This window comes from Myotis brandtii, unplaced genomic scaffold, assembly GCF_000412655.1.
Source record: "Myotis brandtii unplaced genomic scaffold, ASM41265v1 scaffold136, whole genome shotgun sequence".
Taxonomy (NCBI): Eukaryota; Metazoa; Chordata; class Mammalia; order Chiroptera; family Vespertilionidae; genus Myotis; species Myotis brandtii.
This window is the reverse complement of record NW_005354829.1, coordinates 2,894,262-2,900,914: the sequence shown is the minus strand read 5'-3', so window position 1 is coordinate 2,900,914 and position 6,653 is coordinate 2,894,262. Positions and strand designations below refer to the sequence as shown.

General features: G+C 34.5%; 1 pseudogene; it reads left to right on the top strand.

Moving 5' to 3' along the window:
- LOC102256151 overlaps positions 1-4,174 on the top strand; it is a 4,697-nt pseudogene extending 523 nt beyond the window's left edge.
- Positions 4,175-6,653: the final 2,479 nt, after the last annotated feature.

Here is a 6,653-nt window from a genome sequence, read left to right as displayed (position 1 = left end):
AAGGGCAAAAATCAGCAAATAAGATTCAGTTATTCAGTTCAGCCTTTCTCCTCCGACTCCATCAGCATCTTTAAGTCGTTTGATCTCCAAGGTAATTGTTGTACATTAGACTTAATAAAACAAGTTTATTGCACTACATTCTATTGTTCAGTATTGTGTTTTTATACAATATTCGTTATTTTTAAATACATTTTTCTTATTTAAAAACATTTAACATAACAATTGCGGTGTTTTTTGAGTGTCCGGAACGGATTAATGACAATTCAATTCATTGTAATGGTGAAAATTGATTTGATATACGAGTAATTTGAGTTATGAGCTCTGTCATGGAACGAATTAAACTCGTAAGTCAAGGCCCCACTGTAAAGCCAAAGGAAGCAGCTATTTGAATATTTGGGGGAAGAGCTCCAAGTTGAGGGAACTGAGCTTATAAAGACACTGAGGCAAAAGAGCCTATATGGCTGCATCAGAGTAGGAAGTATGTTGAGAGGCAGGAAATGCAATTGTAACCATGGCCAGGTGCATAATCAAATGGGGTTTTGTATGCAATCAAATGGAAAATAAGAGGATGTGATTACAAAATGCATCCCGGTTGCTATTTGCCAGATACTTAAGTTAATATTAAGAAGTCTCTAGAAAATATACCTCTTTTCCAAGTGATCATTTTAAAATAAATTTTTCCATAGGTTTCATGTGAGGTCTTTCACTTTATTAATAAACAGGTATAATCTTTACAATTGGGCACATTTGTTTGGACTGATGTAGTATCTAACAATCTGGTACAATTTTGTCCACAACTGTGCTCTCCAATATTCATTCATCTGTGTATGCATGCATGCACACATTTTACCCTTGAGAATGTCTGATATTTGAACAGTTCTAAATTATTTTTTATTTAACAAATAATTTAATGTGTTCAATGAGGGTAAGTTGGCTATCAAAACAGGTTCAATTTTCAGAAAAGATGTTATTTGGAAAAAGAATGTATTTACATTTTAACTTTAAGATTGTCGATGTCTTATCTAGTAGTCCATATACTTCTGATGTATGGTTACATAACCTAGGAAGCCAATAAAAATGTTTCGAAATTATCTGAATAAAATCTATCTAATGAATTCATGTTTTCTAGAGTATATTCAGTAATAATATAAAAAATCCTTTATATTGTTACATATTCTGAATAGTTCCATGACCTAAATAATTCTTTATTTTATAAAAAATATTTAGTAGTTCTTTAACTGCACACATATAAAAATATAATTTGTAAAAGCACACCTTAGGTCTGTGATGGCGAACCTTTTGAGCTCGGCATGTCAGCATTTTGAAAAACCCTAACTTAACTCTGGTGCTGTGTCACATATAGAAATTTTTTGATATTTGCAACCATAGTAAAACAAAGACTTATATTTTTGATATTTATTTTATATATTTAAATGCCATTTAATAAAGAAAAATCAACCAAAAAAATGAGTTTGCGTGTCAGAGGTTCGCCATCACTGCCTTAGGTAGTATTATTACCCACAATATAATATACTTATCTGACTAAATATCATATGTCTTTCATTGCTTCTATCTAGAAAAAAGAAAAAATGTTTTCTAAAGTTATCTCTCTAAACAGTTGAAATAAGTTTAACAAAATATGCACAACATTGCTATTTTAATTTTATATTACACTAGAGGCCCGGTGCACAAAATTATTTCATGGGTTGGGTCCATAGGCCTGGCCGGTGATCAGGGTCAATCAGGTTCCCCCGCCTCCCAGCCTCCCTGCCTCCTCCGCCGCCGCCACTGGTTGCCTACCTTGTTCTGCACCACCTTCTGGTGGTCAGCACAAGTCATAGCAAGCAATTGAACTCCTGATCTCCCGGTCAAACTCCCAAGGGGGCAATTTGCATATTAGCCTTTTATTATATAGGATATTTTCCAGAAAGTTGTTTTGAGGAATATCCTATGTCCAACTATTTCTCACTGTTAGAAAGGACTGAGGCATCTTAACTGTAATTTGGGAAGAAGGTACCTAGAAAAAAAAAAAGATAAGAATCCAGTTGCTTAATTTTTTTCAGTTTAATGAAATAATAGTACCTTCTGAGCCCTTTGACTTTAACCTTAGGACTGTTTGAACTCCAATGGCCATACTCCGGGACAGTTGAACAACTTTCATCAGTGCTGTTTATTTTATATTAATCTTTTTCTTTTTCCAAAAGGGATTGTAGGGTACTTTTTTTATAATTAAGTTTACCAATACAGCTTCCATAATCATTAACTTATGGTTACTTTGGCAATTTGGGTTTAAAGTAAATAGGTTTGATAGAGTATGGAAAACTCTGCCCCAAAACATCATCAGTAATTAATATCCTAAAGGTGGATTTGATACCAGAGAGAAAGAATATGAGTATGCAGTAGGCTGTGACCAAAGGTTTAAATAAAAACAATGAAAGAAAAGGTATGAAAATGTCAAACTGCATGACACATTTGGTTTTATAATTTAACTTTGTGTTGAATATGCTGGAAAACTTCAATGACTGAGCTATATCTACTACCTAATTAGCTGGATATTTACTTACTTATTTATTCATTTGTGTGTTTATTTGGTATTAGAAGGTATTTTTCAAAAGAAGGAAAATTAGTAACTGTTAGCTCTAATGCAATCCCTTGCCTTATCATTTTTCTCATTGTGAATTAGGATACTGGAGTCTTTTTAAGGCAAGTTAGAAGTAGATGTGTGTATACATAAGACAACTAGAGAATGACAGAGAAAGAGATTCAGTGAAAAAGACGTGTCATCTCTTAGAAAGTATCTTAACATGTTCAGGATTAAAGGATATAAGGGGAGAAGCATTAATATACTTGGGGTAGAGGAAAATGGTGAAAAAAAATCTATGATCTGTCGAAGGGTCTATGGATAGCCAAGATGCTATTTACCTTTAATGAAATATCAACTCAGTGGTTTCTCAGAACCAGGAATATAAAATGCAGGGTTTCTGCTTGTGTAAGAGTGACAAGGATAAAAGAATAGTGGTTTAAAATAGCCCAAGAATTTCTTCTTTGGTCCAAAATACATTAACAGGGACCAGATTTACCCTCCTAGCTGAAACAAACAGACAAAAAAAAAAGACAAAATATATAAAATAACAGCTCTCAAGATATTAGGTGTCAGACAACAACAGAAGGCAGCAATCTCTGAGAATTGGGAAACAAACAAGGTAATCCCCATGATGATCACAGCCTTCTGCCTGGATAAAGCTTCCAGTCTGCAGTACAAGAAAAAGAGACAAACGCTCTTCCTGTGTTAAAGAGATTGATCTGGAGGACCAGGGAAGGTAAGTAGGCTAGAGTTTGCAGGGCACCACACTGGAGAAGAGATTGCTGCATATACATAAGGTCTCCCTGAAGTATCTAGTTGAGAACTTATTAGCATATGTGTGAAAATACTACCCAAAGCCTGGGAAAGAACCCATCACAGAATTAAATAGTGGCCAAAGATCACATAGGCCAGATTGGAAAACCACATAATTGAGAGGCATCAGTTAGACTACTAAAAGGGCATTACCTCACTAGTACGTAAGATTAATCTTAGACTAACTGCTGCTCAGGTCCTACTTAACAGATATTAAAAAGGAAACACAAAAGGATCCAACTGTTTTGCAGTAACTTAACCATCTCCCGCAACAAAGTCCAAAAATGTTAAAATTATAAAAATATTCCGCACCCAACAAGGCAAATGTACAATGTCAGGCATCAATCAAAAGTACTAAGTATGGCTCTTCCGCGGATGGTGACTTCAGGTATGCACCACGGTCCAGTGTTTGACATACCATCAGAGACTGTCCTACAATACAGCTCTAAAAAAACTAGGCTGTCCCAAACCCCTGGTAATAGAATTGTTTACCTTTATACCAAGAAGGTTGGGAAAGAACCAAAATCTGCATGTGGTGTGTGCCCAGGCCGACCTCGCGGAGTTCATACTGTGAGACCTAAAGTTCTAATGAGGTTGTCTAAAGCGAAAAAGCAGGTCAGCATGTCCTATGGTGGATCCATGTGTGCTAAATGTGTCCATGACAGGATCAAGAGTGCTTTCCTTATTGAGGAGCAGAAAATCATTGTGAAAGTGTTGAAGGCACAAGCACAGAGTCAGAAAGCTAAATAAATTTAAAAATGAAGCTTTTTTGAGTAATAAAAGCAATTAAAAGTCTCAGAAAAAAAGTAACTAAGTATGTAAAGAAGAGGAAATTTCTACCCAGAATGAGAGAAATTAGTCAACCAAAGGTTTACCAGAAATGACATAAATAAAATTAGTAATCAAAAGATTAAAAGTTGTTATATTTTCAAGATGCTAGATTTGACATATTAAAGATAGACATGGAAGATACTAAAAGGTCTAAATAAATATTTAGGATATGAAAAATAACAATGTCTGAGATTAAAATACACGGCATGAAATAATGAGTAGATCCGGAACAAGTAAATGTTAGTAAACTCCAAGACAGCAATTAACACTCTCCAAACTGAAACAGAGAAAAAATACACAAGCAGAGGCTTTGTTTGCTAAAACAAATTTAAGTTGCCAAATATATGGTAATTTGAAACCCAAAGGGAGGCAAGCAAAGGGAAACTATTTGAATAAATTATGACCAAAATTTCTGAAAAATAGAAACCCACATAACCAAGATATTCAACTCTCCCAAGTACAAGAAAGTTACACAAAGGCACAGTTTAAACAAATGGCTTAACACAGTGATAAAATGAATATATTAAAAAAAACCCCACATAATATGAAAAGGGAAAAAAGCTAATGATGAAAGCAAATCCAGTGGAGCAATATTTTTAAAGTACTAAAAGAAAAAAATGAAACTGTCAACTTAGGATTCATTACCAGAATAATTTTTTTTCATAAATGAAGGTGAAACACTTTTTTAGACATGCAAAAGCTGAAAGATTACATCCACAGCAGACCCACACAAGAAATTTCAAGAAAAATCCTTTGGGCAAAAGAAAAAAGATATCAGATGAAGATAAGATCTACAAAAAGAATGAAAAAGTTACTCATTTATATTATTTCTATAAAATAATATCACTATGGTTACCAAATCAAGGGGTTTGCAATTTGGAGTGCTCTTTTCAAAAACAAGATGAGGTTGTCACAAGGTAGTTTTATTTACTTGCATCAAATAAAGGAGTCAGGGGATTCATATCAAAAGCTCTGTCTCTGAAGGGAGACTTAGCCATTTCTTATACACACAGTTTGGTCAATTCGATATTGATTTCTTCTTTTGCAGTTGGCCAAACTTATCAGGTTGACTTTCTGTCAAGCTTATCCTATTTAAATGTAGTCTGCAAAATATTGTGCTACATTTTAATATTTAGCAAGAATAACATTTAGTAAGAATGGCCCAGACCCTGAGACCCTTGTCCTATCTAACAATATGGCTTATAGCTTTTTGAATAATACATAGCAAATATATTTCTTGAAAATGAAAAACTACTTGTCTTAAAACAGTCAATAAAGTATAACTATTTCTCAAAGTTTCTCAGGATCCCCTCTCCAGCAAACCACCTACAATTAGATAAAATGAGAGGGTGGATGAGATGGTATAGATTGCCATCCCTGGAATCTAAACTACAGCATTAATATATTTTTATCCACTACAGAAGTTAAGAAAATTCTGCACTACTCTGAATTTCTCTTGTGGTGATGGTTTTACTCCAACCTTCTCCTGAATCTTCTGAAGAAATATTATTCAAATCCTCGTCCTGTCCCTCTACCCTACCGACTGCCAAATAATATTCTTTCATTTTTAAGAACCTTAGCTTCACTCACAATGATCTCAAAATAGTCTGAGTCTGAAAACACTTTCACACCTATAATGCTGAGTGCCAAAAGCACAACTGAATATCAAAATATAGTTGTATTTAAAACTTAATAAAAATAGTTTACAATTAATTAATTTATATGATTGTCCAAAAACCATTAAGACATAGGCAAGACTATGCATAGCAATATGTATACCCTAAATTGCAATAAATTCACTTTTGTTTCTGACTCTTTCCTCAAGACTCCAGCCAGTCCCAATTCCAGTTGTCTCTGTACATCAACGTAAGAGTTATAAGCAAAGCAAACCATTTTTAAAAATTACATAATGAACAATTAATCCAAATATCTTTGGTAGATATAAATTGCTATTTTGCCAGGAACGGGCCTAAAAAATGATTCTAGACATTTCATATATTTCTCATTGTGTCTTGTGGGGGAGTAAAAAATGGGGGAGGACACAGAACTCATGTTGGGTACGTTATACTTATTCTCCAGGGAATTCAACTAAAAAGCAGAATCAAAAAAAAATGTGTTAATTGAATCCTGTTCAAGGCTATTATTTAGGGCAACACTTCTCAATTTTTTTAAAGAATATATTTTTATTGATTTCAGAGAGGAAGGCAGAGGGAGAAAGAGATGGAAACATCAATGATGACAGAGAATCATCAATTGGCTGCCTCCTGCACACCCCATACAGGGGATCAAGCCAGCAACCTAGGCATGTATCCTGATCGGGAATCGAACCGTGGCCTCCTACTGCATAGATCAATGCTCAACCACTGAGCCACGCCAGCTGGGCTCAAATTTTAATGTGCATACAGATCACCAGAAGATCCTGTTA